Below are 17,613 nucleotides of genomic sequence, written 5' to 3'. Positions count from 1 at the left end.
AATGGGGCTAATAGGGCTTGCCATCTTGTAAACATTTGCTTATAAACATCATGTTTCACATCTTTATTAAAAATGAATTTAGCAGACTGGCAATCAGTTTTTATCAAGAACTTTCTATTATAAAGATCACTTTTAAATTTTAATACACATTTGACAATAGCAAGAATTTTGTTAGCTACTGTGGAATAATTTTTTTGACTAACATTCCATTTTCCAGAATAAAACTGGATAAGACAGGCTCCTTTGTCTTGTGGGAAATATTGTTTTAAAATTCCTCCATAACTTATATCTGAGGCATCAGTCTCAATAATTTTATCTAAATTGGGATTTCCTAAAGTAAGGCAGGGTAGGTTATTAACCTTTGCCTTAATATTTTTCACTGCAAGAGTATGTTTTTCACTCCATGCATTAAGAATCTTTTTCAACCTATCATACAAGATAGTTGTATCCTTTGTCAAATCATGGACAAAAGGAGATATATAATTCAGACTTCCCAAAAATTTTTGCAACTGGGTTTTGTCTATTATTTCATCAGGAAATTTAGAAGCAAATTCAATACTTCTGGTTATAGGGATAGTTTTTCCTTGATCAATATTGTGGACAAGAAACCTGACCTTTGTCTGAAACAACATCTTTGGCTTCGATATCACTAATCCATTTTGTATAATGATCTTATTAAATAGATACAAATATTTGAAGAGTGTCTCTATGGTTTTTGAGAATTCCAAAATATCATCCTTATAAACTATTATAAAATTTCTATGAGGCATGAATATTTCATTCATTATATTTTGGAATTCTGAAGGAGCATTCTTCAGTCTTATATTTGTCTACTTCTACTATTGTATTTGCCAGTAACCTGATTTCAAGTCAAATTTGGAAAATATAAGAGCATAATGCAATCTATCCAATAAATCATTTTTATTCAAAATTAGATACTTGATCCATTTAAGGACTTTGTTGAGTAGCTTATAATTTATAACTAAACTAGGTACACCCCTTTCCTATTCAGTATGTTTGTTAACGTATAAAGCATTGCATAGCCAGGAAGATTTGGAAGGTCTTATGAGGCCTTTATGTAAAAGAGAATCAATTTCTTTTTTACATAATTCTAAATATGCAGCATTCATTTGGCAAGGTCTTGCCATTTTAGGAATATTTCCTTCTTGAAAACTATCCTCATAAGGAAGACTAACCACATGTCTTTTCCTTTGCCAAAAGATGTTTGGATGATCTCCACATATATCAATTGAAAACTGATTTTTCAAAAACTCAATCTTCTCAACCAATTTTGGGTTTTGAAAAGTCTGGTCAATAGTTAAACTGCAAATTTCATTTTTCAAAAACTCTATTTGCTTATTTTTAGAAAGAATTCTTTCTTTTACTAGATTTAAATATCTAGTATATGGGGGTTCACACCATTCAAACTTAATATGTTTGTTTTTAAAGTGTCTGTTACACCCGTTTCATCCAACCATATTATCGGATATATATGGTGAAATCAGGATTTCCAAAATGATATCATTAGTAATATCTTTAATAAGAACAACGGTTTCAGGAATGTAAACCTTATCTTGGAAAATAAAAGCCTTCGGGATCTTATATTCTATACCCATTTTATTACCACTAGCATTTCTAACAACATGAGTGGTCTTGACAAAATATTTTGAAGGTATCAGACCTTCTCTAATGCAATTATAGCTTGTCACGCTATCAACGAGAGATGTAAACTCTTTTTTATAATTATAGTCAATTAAATGAGTTACCTAAGAATAAAAATATTATTAAGCAACAACTTCAAGTGCCTAAAGAAAATCTTCTTTTGATAAAGAATCTTGATGGCTTATTTTGTTGGGTACTGGAGTAGGGTGTTCTAGAGTAGAAACCCTTTTATCTAAAGTCAAATGGTGATTCTTAAGTAAGGATATTTTATTTTTGAGGTTTTCAATGTCTTTCTTAAGATCTTGAGTTGTTGCTGGCATGTCACCAACTTGTTGCCTTTCCTTCAGAAGTTTGTTTACTTTTGCCATGGTATAAAGACCTTCTTGGGAAGAAACCAAGGGAGGTTTTTCTTATGTGTGAGAATAACTAGTAGATGGTCGGTTATCCTTATTTCCCAAAGTTTTTAGCATATCGAGAAGAGATGTTAATTTGTCTTCTTTTAAGATATTTATTTCTATATCTTGAAATTGAGAGATAATGTTATACAATACATTTTCATCTTCTTCGTCTTCACAAGGTTTCCCTTGTTAAAATGGAAGACATTCATCTTCAGAAGACATGTAGTCTTTATTATGGAGGGCACGCAGGTCCTCCTCTGTGGAACCATTTTCCTCATTATCAGTGTGATTCGAACTAGAATTTTTCGGAGAGGAATTAAGCAATATTTTACACAGAATTTTTAATCTCTTCATCCAGAGTAAGACTTTTAATCTTGGTTTTGACTTTGCAGTCTTTTGCAAAATGACCAACTCTACCACATTTGTAGCAGGCATTAGTTTTTTTTTTGTCTTTTTGTACTCTTCACGAGATTTGTAAGCCTTTTTTATTTTGTTCTTCTTCTCTATTCTCTTTGACTTTCTGTCTTCTGAGAATTTCTTTTTCTTGTACCTAGAGGTTTCTTTAGATCTCTTAGGAACATCCATGACGAATTGTTCACAGAACTCGCTTAATTGTTGTCTTTCATTAAGACGATATTTCTTAATTTGATGATTTAGATTTATCTCATTACACAAAGCTAATCCTTCCTTAGTACAAACCTTTATAAGTTTGTCGTAGGTATAAGTATTAAAATTTATACTTACATCAGGTCCTCTAAGGGTTTTCCTAACTCTATCTGCAAATAACATGGGAAGATCATCTATAAACTTAGACTTCTAGTGTGGATTATTACTCTCAGTTAATTTCATGACTCTTGACAGGAAAACATCTTTATACCAACTAAAAGATACTAGAGTCTTACATCTAAGGTTTTGGAGCAAAGTCTTAATAGTTTCACTATTGTCTGACCATCTTCCAGAGAAGTTCTCAATAATATTAATAATCAATATATATATACAACATTCATTACTTTGGGGACATTGTTGTCTTGTTTGACTACACTCATTATTTTCTCTTTATGGTCTGGGGTTAGGTAATTATCCCACTAGCCTTTAAGCTGACCAGTAAATCCAATAGTAATTATTTCTTCTATACCCATATCATTTGTGTCAGGGTTAGCCTTGCAAATTGTACTGTACATTAACATTCTATGTACTATCATAGAAATTTTCCTGTTAGATAGGCCATCTATATTCCATTCGTAGATTTCATCACATCTAAAACTATGGGGAACATACAATCCTTGTTTCTCAAATAACACATCTTGAGGAGTATGCCTTGGATAATAAATTATTTTTTGGGCCGACTTCCTAGCAAACTTGTCTGAGATTTTCTTAATTACAGATGGGCTAACATGCTCAGCATTATCCTCTGATATGATATCATTATCATAGATGGGATTTATTCGTAATCCATTAAATTTTTCTACTAATAACTTCTCTATATTTTTGAAGTCATTATTCAACCTGAAATTCTTAATATCGAGAGGAGGCTGGATACTGGTAGTAGCAGTAACCTCTTGGTCTTTATGCTTAGTTTCACTACGCTCTATCCTTTGCAATTCGGATAGGACCTTATCAATCTTTTCATGTAGAGAAACAAAATGTTCTCCTAAAATACTCATGTACATATTAGCATAATTATATTGTTTCAACATCATATTGACATTTTGAGCAGTGATAAGCGCAGTATCATTTTCAATTAGCTTGGCAAAAGTCGTGAACTGAACTACTTTATTATCTTTTTCAATATGGAATGATTGTATGGGAGGGATCACTGATGTAGTGATTTCCCCAGTAGGCAGCTTAAAATTCCTAACAATCATAGAGATATAATGATCTACATACTTAGCCATGAACCATGGTTCAACAACAATTATTTTGTTATGCACAGAAAGATCAGCATAGAATTCTTCCTGAAGAGCATATTTTTCTTCTTTATTGAAACTTTTGAAAAACCATTTTCGAAATAATTCTCATCTAGGTTTAAAGAACTCTTATGAGATCTTTTTTCTTGCCGGTGATTCTGGACTAAAATTAATTTTGTTATAATTCATTTTAAACCTGTGGGAAAAACCATTTTAAATTCAGTTGGATCCATATCAAAAATTGCAGTGGCAATATTATCGCTATCGATTCTGAAATTGTGCATCCTAGAACTTTCTCTGATCTGAGATATAGAAGCTCTAGATGGAGATCTAACAATACAATCAATAGGGGATATGTAAGAAGATGTTAATTTTGTTAGTCTTGATAATGATGCTATACGAAAATCATCAGCCCTATTAAGTAGAGGCAAAGAATCAGAAAATCTAATCTTTACAGTGCCATCAGAGGCTTGTTCTACTTCTGAAATCTCACTATTGGAATTATTTTGAGGAGGGGATGCATCCTTGAGGATCTATTCTTTTGGGAAGTCAATTTCATCCTATTTAATGGGTCTTCTAGTAACAACTTTAGACCTACAAAAATTGGTTTCCATCAGAATGGTTTCATTCTTGAAAACTATCATTTTACACATAAGATCTAATGTGGACAGAGGTTTATAATATATTCTATAACAATACATATTACCTCAGTTCCTGGTATGTAATTATAGTCATGTAACTTAATGCTTAGTATTAAAGCATTTAACGAATTCTCATCACCAAGAGAAATCTGTAGATTAGGATAAGCATTGAAATAAACTGGGTCATAAGCCAAGCTTGTTTGGACAGTCCCTATAAGACACTTTTTTCAATCTTGATTTCTTCCATCTCGTAAAGCTGCAATAAAGCTTTCAGGAAAACCTCTCAGGGTTAATGGATTAAAAGTAACTTGCACTAAACCAATATGCATGAATCTACATGATTCCCTATATGAAGCAAAATCATTTTCAAATAATAACCTAAAAGTAGCATGATCACTATCAACATTGAGGGTCTCTTCAGTTGTCTTTACGACTTGTTTGAAACCCATTTTTTCAAAAGTATCCAGTTCATACAACATTTTAGGCGCCACCCTTGGGATCGTCCACTTATTAAGTAGATCCAAGTGTTGATGAATATCATACTCCTCTTTTTTACTGTTTTTAACAGCATTCTTCTTCCTTATGATATTCATGAGGAAAGGTGTCTTGAATATATAACAGTTATGTATACAAGTATGTCATGGCTCTGATACCAAATAAGGACCTGATCGCTTCAAATGATATTGCCAGGAACATTCACAAGCAAAGCATAAATTCATAGGAATAGTCTTAACTCAAAACGGGTCTAAAACACAGCCCTTAATGCCCTTCTGGCTAGCAGGCCTTCCAATTAGACCTTCGAATAATAATAATAATAATAATAATAATAATAATAATAATAATAATAATAATAATAATAATAATAATAAATATTAATAATAATAATAATAGTAATAATCATAATAATAGTAATAATAATAATAATAATAATAACAATAATAATAGTAAATATTATTACTATTATTATTGCTATTGTTCGTAATGCATTCAACAATGTGGTTTAATAGTTAATAATGTAGATCGATAATTATGTGGAGTCCAATTCAAATAATGTGGTATTTAAAAGTAAATACTTCCTGCATTTCAAAAAGAATGATCTAATTTGACTTGGTATAAAATTTAAGAAAATGAAAAAAAAATTGAATCTTGTAGTCCTAAATTAAAGTTATGTCAAATGTATCGAAATACCCTTTAAATACAGTCGTCTTAAATATACCACGTTGAAAGTTGAAACTAAAATATTGTCAAAAAAGAAAAAAAATCATTCATTTTTAAATGTATTAAAAAGGTAAGTAAGTCATTCTTTTTTAAATGAAGTATTAGTTAGGAAGGTCCACGACCCATCTTACTAATTAGTCGTAAGAAATTCTTATGAAATAGATGAATTTCGTTTGTCCATAACCTAGATATCCTCTTGAAGATGTATTGGGTCTTCTTTATAAACCGTAGTCGTCATATTATGATAGAAAAAACTTTTCTTTTCCAACACCCATGTTGGTGTCTTTGTATGTACGTTATAGGATTTCGGAGGAGGACATTAACGACCTGTGTCCTGTTTCACATCCCTAATTATGGGTGGACTCGATTAGTAACTATTTTCGATAAATTTCAACGTAGGCAAAAAAAAAAAAATAGTACATTTTTTTGCTCGTTTGTTCAAGTCATAGTGGATCGAAGTACTAGAGGATAGCTTTTTCTTTTTTTCATTTTTCAAATGATATTCGATATTTATATTGGGCCTTAATTAAATTCAAACTTAGAACAAAAAAAAGTCCTACATTGATTATAAAATTACGACTTTGCATCCAGTATAGGGTTGAAACTTCAAACCCAAATTTTCTAATTAGAATTTGGAATGCTACATTGGGTGTGTTTGGTACTAAAGAAAATGTTTTTCATGAAAAATATTTTCTAGTAAATGTTTTTATAAAAAAAAAAAGTTGATTTCTTAATTATTTTTTTATGTTTAGTTGGTGGGTAAAATATTTTTCGAAAAATATTTTCTAGTGTTTTCAGAAAATACATTATAATGTTAAGCTAAAGAGTAAAAAATATTTTTTATAAAAATAATTTTTGACTCCGAAAAATATTTTTTAGAATGCGTTTAATATGGAGGAGAAAAACATTTTTGTTTCTTACTTATACTCTTGTATCCGTTATGCAAGCAGAAAAATATTTTCTAAAAGTATTTGTATATACTAATTAATAAAAAAAATAATGAGAATGAATAGGATAAGGGGGTGGGTAAGAAAAAAGTTTTGAAACTTTTTTTAAAAATATATTTAAAAAATTTACCTTTTTTGGATGGGAGGAGAGGAACGGGAGCTGGTAGGGATAGAGGTCGAGTAGGAGGGTGAGGTAAGAAAAAAGTAAAATATTTTTTTTGGAGAGCGGGGGGAGGGGGTTCGGTATAGGAGATGGGGTAAGGAAAAATTTAAAATACTTTTACAAAATTAAATATGTTTTTGTATTGGGGGTGCTTGGGGAGTGAGTATCGGGGTAGGGGCGGGTGATTGAGTTGTATGAACATTTCAACTTGAGAATGAGATTTAAAGAAAGTTATGAAAAATGTTTTCCTTACTTTTTAAAGGAAAGTTATTTTCCTTAGATTTGAGAAAAATAAGTTAATTTAAAAAATATTTTTTAAAATATTTAATCTAATCAAACATAAGAAAATTAAAAAATGTTTTTCAGAAAATGTGTCTGTCCTACCAAACACACTCATTATGTCAAACTTTTTTCTTACTGTTTTTCTTTTGCCATTTTTCACAAACTTTTTGTCTTCCATTTGGAATTTTTTCTGTCTTGATTTCGTAATAGATCGGTGGGTAACAGATTTTTTGGCAAACGCGAGTGGTTTTATTTTTGGTGCAACAACATATTTGATGTATTTCATAAAGTAGTTTTAAAAAGAAAAATCAAATTTGCCAAAAGTGCAATTATGTGTCCCTCAACTACTCCCGCCGTGTAATATTATTTGCTATATCTGCTAAAAAGTTTTTGTCTCAAAATAATTGACATATTTAAAAAATTAAGAGATAATTAAATATCATTTTCCAACTTTATCCTTAGTAATTTAATGAAAGAATAATTAACTTAAATAAGTAATGACAATATTTAATGTAAGTTTAATAAGATCATATTAGTTAATTTGCACCCCTTATTAATTTCTCCTTTAAGAGTCGTATAAAAAACAAACACATCTTATAAGTATGCTATTAAGCACTATATAGTCAAAAACTTAAAGCTAAATTAGAGATTAGGTGTTCAACAAAAATAAGTCCAAGTTTTAGTGTAAAAAAAAATGTTTAGAAGGCCGACAATGACGAGTACTTTCTCCGTTTATTTTTACTTATCTATTTTTTTTATTTTAATGTCGTACTTTATTTATTTTAATTTATTTTATTTATTGTTGGGTTTAAGATTAAAGAGTGAATGTAAAATGGAGGGAACCAAGTGGAGGAAAATTTTGAGATAACACTCAATTTGGAAAGTGTAACACCCTGAGTCTGTACCCCAAACGCTACAGGTGCTAGAGACCCCAAAGAACCACCAGCTAACCCATGACTGGTGACTGCTATGAGCACTGTATAATAATAATACTAAAATAGCAACCTATCTAAAATAAATACGGAAGTGAGCTTGTAAACGCCATAAGGTTCATAACTGAAAACCAATACTGAATACTGAAACACATGTCTGAAATACTCTAGTCTAAAAGCCTCTAAGTGACTGAATTATAGAGTTGATGGGACAAGTCCCCAACTAACTCCGACTACTGAAAACTGCACTGAAATACTGAAATAATACTCGTCCTCGAACTATGAGGACTCATCACTAAGTCTGCTGCTGATAGGTAGGGCTGCTAAGTACGGCCAGGAGTCCATGCGTCTGAACCTATGATAGAAGACATCATAGCACAAAAGAAAGGTATGCGTCAGTACTTTGAATGTACTGGTATGCTAAGTGAGGTAGGCTGATATGCATGTGTTCATGTGCATGAACAATAACTGACTAAGTAACATAAACATAACTGAAAAATAGAACATGCATGAATACATAAGCTGTAACTGAGATCGTGTTAACACTGATTACTGAGTTCTGAATATTGATTAACTGATATCTGAGTTTACTGATACTGTACTACTGATAACTGAGTGACTATTTCTGACAATCCTGATTGATAACTGGGTGACTGTTTCTAACAGTCCTAATTCTATAGAATTGAACTGAGTTCTATACAGAGTTAGGTGACTATATCTGACAGTCCTGATTTTGTAGAACTAAATTGAGTTCTATACTGAGACTGAAACTAAAACTGAAACTGAAATAGTGAGAGGTAATCATTTAACCGACATGCCTCTCTTTGAATGGATTAGTGTCCAACCTGTAACCCCAGTTGAAATGGAGTCAATATAGTGCCACGAGTAAAGACAAGATATGAGTTAACCCTCTCTGACAGGAAGCTCTTTCGTCAATCCTCGCTGGCAGGAAGATATCTCAACTTACGTTGGCTACGTAGTTTTGTAACGTAGGGATTGCTACCAAGGGTCAAACCCTATGCTGGTAGGAATACCCCCATCCCTGGGTTCGCTCGATACTGAATCCTACTTCTAACTGGATAAAAACTGAACTGATTTCTAGTCCATACTAGGCTTGACTGAACTATTATTGATTGTACTGTCTAACTAAACTAAACTGAGTTGAATAGGTTCTGCTAACTGACAGAGTACTACTAAATCTGGTTAACTGGTTGAGTTCACTGAGTTCTGAATTGAATAATAAACTGAGACTATGACTAATTACTGAGTACTATTATTCGTAACACTATTGGGACTATTCTGTAACTATTGTATCTCTAGGTAAATAGCTAAATTTTTGGGTATTGAATACCCCCAGGACTCGATAGCATGAAAATTAAAGCATAGAGTAAACTTGAAAAGCATAACATTGTGCACTTGTTCATAACTCATCCATAGAGACATTTTATCAAACACTTATAAGGCATAAGTTTACACATATACTAGCATGTCATGATTTTTCCCCAATTAGTTCACATGAGCACTTTAACAAACACTTGGGGAGCACCAATATGCACATGATAATAAAACATGTAGGCATCATAACATAAATTCACAAATTCACAAATTCAATGGCTTTAACATGAATTCACATGATACTACACACATGATAATCAATTCCACATGAACCTTGTAATAAACCATGGATTAGAAACCCAATTAACATTATAATCATGAATACACTTAAATCCAATCATGGAAATCATGAAATCAATCTACTTGAAGTTTAAAAGAGTTTCTTGGACTCCAAGGGTTAAAGGAACCCTTGGATGAACACTTCACATACCTTGGTACTTGAATTGACTAAGGTTGAAGGTGAGTTCCTGAATCTTGAACCTTGAATTAGAAGCCCTAGGGTTTTATTCTTAAGCAATTTTGAGAATAGTGAATGGATTTTACCTCTAAAGCAGCTAAATCTTGTATTTTGGGGGTTGATTGATGTGGGAAAATAACCCAAATACCCCTGAGGATGCGGATTTTTAATAACTAAAAATCAGCCTAGCGATACATAGAACGACGTGCCGCATTAATGGGATCAATGCAATGGACGACGCGCCGCATCGAGTCCACGTCGATTCACTAGAAATTGTATTGGGAGCTGGGGAAAAATATTCATCGACGCGATAGGTGATGCAGTGTGATGTTTCGGTGTTTGACAAAATATTTTAGGCCTTTTTTCTTAGGATAATTGTGTGTTTTCAAGCAACTATTATTGTATTTAACATAGGCCGTTAGTGTTTTCAGGACAAGAACTCAACGTGAAGAATAACTTGGTGAAACTAGGCAAAACAACAGAAAAATAACAAGCGACAACGTAGGCTATGGACTTTCGACCATGCAATGGACCGTCGGCCTAGCCGTTGCACAGAAGCAGAAGACAGTATCACTGGAAGTTTCATGACAATCCAGGCAATGGACCGTCGGTCTTGCGATGAACCTTCGATCTAACTTTTATCCAAAAGCAGATGACAGCATCACTGGAAGGTCCGCGATGATCTAGGCAATGAACCATCGACCCTGTGATGAACTGTATCCTGACCCATCGCAAAAAAATAGATGAGGTCTTACTGGAGCTCCAGCGACAGGATAGGCGACGGATCGTTGACCTTACGATGAACCGTCGCCTGACCCGTCGAGCATGACGCGGCAATTTTGAGTTTAAAATTTCAAACCCCCTGGAATCATATAAATACTAAATATTAGGGTTTATTTCAGGACTTTTGACAGTATTATCATACTTTCTCCTCTATTGAGAAAATTGTAACACTTTTCTTAGAGATTTAAAGCTAGAACTGAAGATCTTATTATTATTTCCATATTTTCCATTGAAGATTGAGAAGCACAATACTGTAACTTTTGTAAGTATTCTCTTGAAGCTATTTATGAACATCAATATGTCTTTGATATCTTATTGGGGGATGAGTAGCTAAACTCCCATAACTAGGATTATGGGAGCCTTGATGTAGAAAGCTATTTGGGGTTGTGAATCCATTCGATTTCTAATGTCTATCTAAATTGCATGAATCTTTCTTCATTATAATGACATCACTTGTTTACAAACTTGAGAAGTGAGCCTATGAAAACTACTTATCTGAACAAGAAAGTGGATACTGGGAAAAGAGGTGATTCACATGAAATCCATAGATTTACTCTTTGGGTTAAGGGTTAATGCCCTAACGGGATCAACCCTCATGAAAACAATATTGAATAATACTTGAATCCTTTATGTTCAAAGTAAGTAAAGGGTGAAATACCCATTAGGTTGAGAAACAAGTGGGTAATCCTTAGAATTCAATATTTCTTGCAATTGAAATTAAAAGTTAGAAATCGAACACAAATTCACAACCCTAAATGTCTGAACATCTTTGTGAGCATAACTCTAGTTAACTCATTCTCATTGAAATTATACTTGCATTAACTTTCATTAGCTGGATCTTGATGTGATACAAGAGCGGAAGAATAATATTAACAATTAAAACCCCCCTTTACTCTGCCTTAGATCAACAGTCCATTAAGAATAAACTTACTTAATTGCACAAGTATTCCCTGTGGGATTCAACCCCAACCTTTGTTGGGTTCTATATTTGACAACGACCGCTTACACTTTCATAAGAAAGGTATAATTTGGGCGTATCAAATTTTGGCGTCATTACCGGGGAATATGATTGTCAATTAAGTCTGTGATTGTTAATTGACCTTTGGTCAAAGTTTCCCAAATTGTACTTTTTTTGTTTGTTGTTTTTGTTTGTGCAGGTTAATTGTCTTGTATGCCAAGTACACGGAGATCGGGTGAACCATTATTACGTATTCATCCAAAACCTCAACTTATTGGCAGAATGGATGGTCAATAGGACCCAGAGAGAGCAGCTGCTCAACAGAAAGAAGCTAGACTAGCTACCTTGGCAGCTGCACAAGTGAACCAGCAGAATGCGGACAATGCAGGCAAAGAACTAAACCCAGATGATGATCTACTAAATTCGGTCAACCCAAGGCGTGTAGACAATGTGCCTGCACCAACAAATAGGGATGTCAACAAAAATTTCCCTGTCAGGGCAAGATCATAACGTCAGGCCATCCAATTTAATCTAGAAGATGATGATGATAATTTAGATGGAGATGGTGCAATAGGGGTTATTATTCCTCCACCCTTAGCACCCGGAGCCAAGTTCAATATCACAAGTACTATGATCCAGTTATTACATCTCAAAGGGTTGTTCGGTGGACTTACGGGTGATGACCCGAATATGTATTTAGTTATTTTTATCTCAACATGCAAATTATTTGACAACCCAGGAGTTGGGCAAAATGTTATTCAATTGTGGCTCTTTCTTTTGTATTTGTATCTATCTTAGGAGGAAACTATATGGTTGAATAGGCTAACTCCTGACTCTATTACCAACTGGAGGCAACTGAAAGAAGTTTTCCTAGAAAGGTTTTTTCTGCCATCCAAGAGGACACAGTTGAGAGATGAGATCAATAACTTCAAACAGCTTCCAACTGAGGCTCTCAATGAGACTTGGGAGAGGTTTAAGAAGAAGTTTATGCAGTGTCCAAATCATCAGATGACTAACGTCCACCTGATGGAAATCTGATATCATGCCCTGAACTATGTGACAAAGCCAGTAGTGGATAATGCTGCAGGTGGGGCATTCATGGATCTCACTTTTTTGGAAGTAGCTGAGATACTTGATCAAATGACTAAACAAAGTAGAGCTTGGAATACCATGGATTCTGAGGTATAAAGATTAACTGTATCTATTAGCATGACCGTAGAGCAGAGGTGGGGAGAAAAAAAACCTGAATAAGACATGGCTCACATGAAGACGCAGATGGATCTTCTCACTAAGCACTTATTATCGAGAAATATAGTGAAGGTTAAGGCTGTAGCGTCATAGGGAAGGACTGACTCTAATTCTGGGGAGGAAGCCAATTACTTAAACAATTAGGGGGTTTTTGAGGCAGTGGCCAAGGACACCAAGGTCGGTAATATTATGACAAATCTGGCTATAAGGACCGTGACCAAGTCAATTAGAAGATTAAGAATGACAGGAGTGGGTTGTATGTTCCTCTTAGAAACCGTGAGGCTGTTGTGACTAATTTAGGGAATATGTCCATAGAGGACATGGTGGCTAAGTTATTGAAGGGTATGGAAGCAACCAATACTGGGGTGGATGCAATGAAAAGTGATTTATCTTTGATGAATTAGTTCATTAATTCACACTCTACTTTGATAAATTAGTTAAAGCAGCAGATGAACCAACTGTCTGCCGTATTCAATTAGAGAAAGAGTGGTACTTTACCAAGCAACACAGTTCAAAATCCAAAAAAGGATAGTTCGTGTATGGCGGTTACCACTAGGAGTGGTAATGATACAAGCACAAGGATCATCAAAACTACAAGGAATTATCTAAGGAGTCAAGGCTTCGGAATTAGCAACCAATTGAAGACTTTTTAGAGTATTTTGAAGCCTTGGTCAAGAGAAGGAAGGAAGGGAACTTATTCACTCAATAGGAGCCTCAAGTGATAAAGTCATTTTGCACTCTAAGGAAACACTCAAGAGTCTCCCAATTCCCTTAGCTCATTAAGGGTAGTTTTGTCATTTGGCATGTAATAGTATAAATAGACCATTTTGCTTCTCTTTTCATGAGACTTTGATGAAATTGGATATTACTCTTATATTGTAGTTTTTAGTCTCTAGTTTTAGCTCTTAGAATCTGAAAATTGGTCCAAGAACATTTGAAGTTAGGGTTTCACTTGTTTGGGATAATTTGGCAAGAAAGGTGTACTTGAGGAAGAGTGCTTCCTTTGGGTCACCTAAGAGGAAGGTTTGAACTCTTATCTGTGAGGTTTGTTGAAGATTTTGAAACATCTTCTAGTGCTAATCATTGAATAGGAGTAAGGGTCTTTCTATCTGTCCTTTAATTTCAAGTGTTCTTCTTCTTCATCTCTATTCTATGTGTTGTTTTCTCTTTATTTGGTTGCTGGAATTTTGCATCTTAGTAGCCATTTTCGTGTGTTCATAGACATTAGGCTATCATTTGGTATCAAATCCTTGGTTAGGGTTGTTCCAACATTCCTAAATCTTGGTTTTAGTGTTCTTATTTAGAAAATTTCAACAAAAAAGAGTCAAAAAATTAGAAAATACAAAAAAAAAAATGGTGTCTAGTGTTGTGTTGTGTTAGATCCGAATTTAGAGTCTTAGATCTACAAGATTTTACTTTGTTTTGAAGGTTTCTTGTGTTAGATTCTTGTTCTCTAACACCTAGAGAGTCTAGATCTACATTTGAAACAAGATTTGGTGAATTTTGAGCTAGATCCACCATTGTTATGGCGTTTTGAAGCTTCAAGAAGCTAGATCCATGTGGTTTTTGTGTTGTGGACGTTGGTTGGTTGTGATTTATTGTTATTTTAGCCTACCTTAGCCTAAGGAACCTATATCTACAAAAAAAATCAGATTTGGAGTTCATTTGGTTAGTGGTCAAACTTTGGTCAACTCTTAAATATTCATCTTGTTCTTCCTTGTTCATCAAGTCTTGCTAAGGAAGAATATTCAAAGAGTGTGTTTGATCCAAAAAGGGATAAGAAAGAGAGTGTACTTGGTTTTTGTGAAAGAATACTCCTTGGCATATTCATTGTCATCCAAAGAAAGAAGAGACAAAGGAATAATCAAAGTACAAAATCAAGTACATTCCAAGTACAAAAGGGGGGGACCATTTGTTTTTGAATTAATTTGAAGCTCCAAAAAGGATTTCAAACCTTTATTTTTCCCTCCAAAATAAAATTCTTCTTCACCAAAGGGGTTCTAGGCCAAGACTTGAGAATTAGGGTTGAAAATTTTGAAAACTCAACGTCCAATCACAAGCTGCCACATTATCACTAGCTAATCGGCCAAATTGAGTTCTTAGGTAGATTTCATAGTTTCTAATTTTTTTATTCTAGTTTCTTTTAAGTTAATTCTATCACTAATTATCAAACTAGTAAGTACCTACTAGGTTGGTAATTAGTTTAGAGTTCATTTATTTCGTGTCTCAGATTTTTTTTATTTATTTTTCTCGTTTTCAAGTTGTAGTATTTTGTTGGTTCAAGTTCGTGCATCACTTATTTTGAGTCATTTTAAACAAATATCAATTTCGAGTCAAAGCTTCTTACCTCTCAAGTAACTTTCCAAGTATTGCCGATTCTCCAACGCTTGTGAAGCCAAGTGTGAGGTGAGATTGAGAGTGAGTGAAGTGAGGCTTTTGAACTAACATGTTTGCTCATTTTGTAGGATTGTTTGCTTGCTGTTTTTGCATTTTTAGGTACATTTTCTATGGAATCCAAAGGCACTACTTCCCAATCATTGGGAAATGATGCTATTGGAGCTTTGATGGCTCGAATTAATACCTTAGGTCGAGACTTTGCTCAAAGAATGAAAGATAGTCATGATTCCTTGAGAAGAGACATGAAGAGTGATATAGATGCTATTCGGAATGAAATTTCCACTTTTATTGGAAGACTTGATCGTGTTGAAAGTAAGAGGAACTCACGACCTTCTACTCATATTCCCTACCATGCATCCTCTAGTGTCCAACCCAATAACTCTTCCATGACTATAACCCCCGAAACCCTCCACCAAATGCTTAATCCTCTAAGAGCTCCACAAAACCATCCAATAAACCCACCCCAAACCTCTCCTAACTGAACCCTACAAAGACCACTACATTCCCAAATAAAGCAAGTCCAACAAAAGGAACTTGGAACTCAAACTCCACCACCAAATTTGAACCAAATACCTCCACAAGTTCAAACCCCTCAAAACCAAATATCCAACACTTCACCAAATCCATAGCCACAACCCAAATCCATATTCAACTAAAACCGATACCCCCTCTCCAAACCACACTAAACTGAATTCCCTACATCCAAGTAGAAAAAGAGGAGAAAAGAGAATCCAAAGAGAATGAGGCCAAGCCTTAATATGGAGAGAAAATAAATGATGAATTGCAAGAAGAATATGAAGAAAATAGGGAAAAGGAAAGGGAAGTCATGGGTAGTGAAGTTAGGATGGAAGCAAAATGCTTGATTGTGGATCTTGTCCACAAAGAACCTTTGTTACTCACTAACCCAAGTGCTAGCATTTTTCCTAGAATTGATTCTTCTTACTTTCAGGTACAAGAATATATATTTTCAAGGGGGAATTCAAAAGAACTCCAGCCCAAACATGTGGGAGTTCCAAAGGCACCAATGGCCGAAAGCTCTTAACTTGTGGACTGCCCAAGTCTAACCCGAGGTAACATCACCACTTCCTATATTTCCTTGAACTTAAAATGTTGTGATTTTGTGTCTTGTGAAGTGGTTATGGGTTTACAAGTGTATTTTTATTTACTTGGTAGCTCTTTAGTTGTGAACAAAACTCCTAAGGCTAGTCCATGCACTTGTTTGAGCTAGAAATATTATAATGTACCCTCTAGTGTGTTGGGTTTGGGTTTTTTTTACATAGGGGTGCATGCTTCTTCTCTTAATATCTTCCTTAATTTGTTCCATGATCAACTTGCTCTTAAAACTAGTTCACTACTTGAAACATGAGAAGTGTAATTAAAAACTTTCAAGTTAGTATTGATGCTAGTAATGATGGTCTTGAAATTGAACATGGTCATTTGAACTTGTGTGATAAAATGCCTTATAAATATTTTGTTCATTGTGGCCTTGTGTTTGTGCAAGTAGTGGGTAATGCCTTGAATTATCGAGGGCTTGGTAACCTAGTGAAAAGAGTGGGCCATCTCAGCTTAGGTCCTTATCCTTGGATCCCATTTGACCCCAGAATACTCTTGAGGTGGGAAGGTTATAATTTCTGGTCATGCTCCTTTATCTTTGATATTAATTCTATTCATGTCTTTGGTTTCATTTATGCTAAGCTTTTTATGTCAAATACCATGGGTTGATGATATGAGTGTGTTACTAATACTAACCCTCCTACCAAGAGGATTGTGTGTTTGTTTTGCTCTCTCTTTGGTTTTTGCATGATCTGAATTTGAGGACAAATTCCTTCAAGATGGAGAGGATCCTACAAGCACAAAGAGCATTAAAAGTACAAGGAATTATCTAAGGGATTAAGGCTTCGGAATTAGCAAGCAATTGAAGACTTTTTGGAGTATTTTGAAGCCTTGGTCAAGAGAAGGAATGAGGGGAACATATTCACTCAATAGGCACCTCAAGTGAAGGTTAATGAAGGCATTTTGCACTCTAAGGAAACACTCAAGAGTCTCCCAATTCCCTTAGCTCATTAAGGGTAGTTTTGTCATTTGGCATGTAATAGTATAAATAGACCATTTTGCTTCTCTTTTTATGATACTTTGATGAAATTGGATATTACTCTTATATTGTAGGTTTTAGTCTCTAGTTTTAGCTCTTAGAATCTGAAAATTGGTCCAAGAATATTTGAAGT

Source organism: Capsicum annuum, chromosome 1, assembly GCF_002878395.1.
Source record: "Capsicum annuum cultivar UCD-10X-F1 chromosome 1, UCD10Xv1.1, whole genome shotgun sequence".
Lineage (NCBI taxonomy): Eukaryota > Viridiplantae > Streptophyta > Magnoliopsida > Solanales > Solanaceae > Capsicum > Capsicum annuum.
This window is presented reverse-complemented; position numbering follows the sequence as displayed.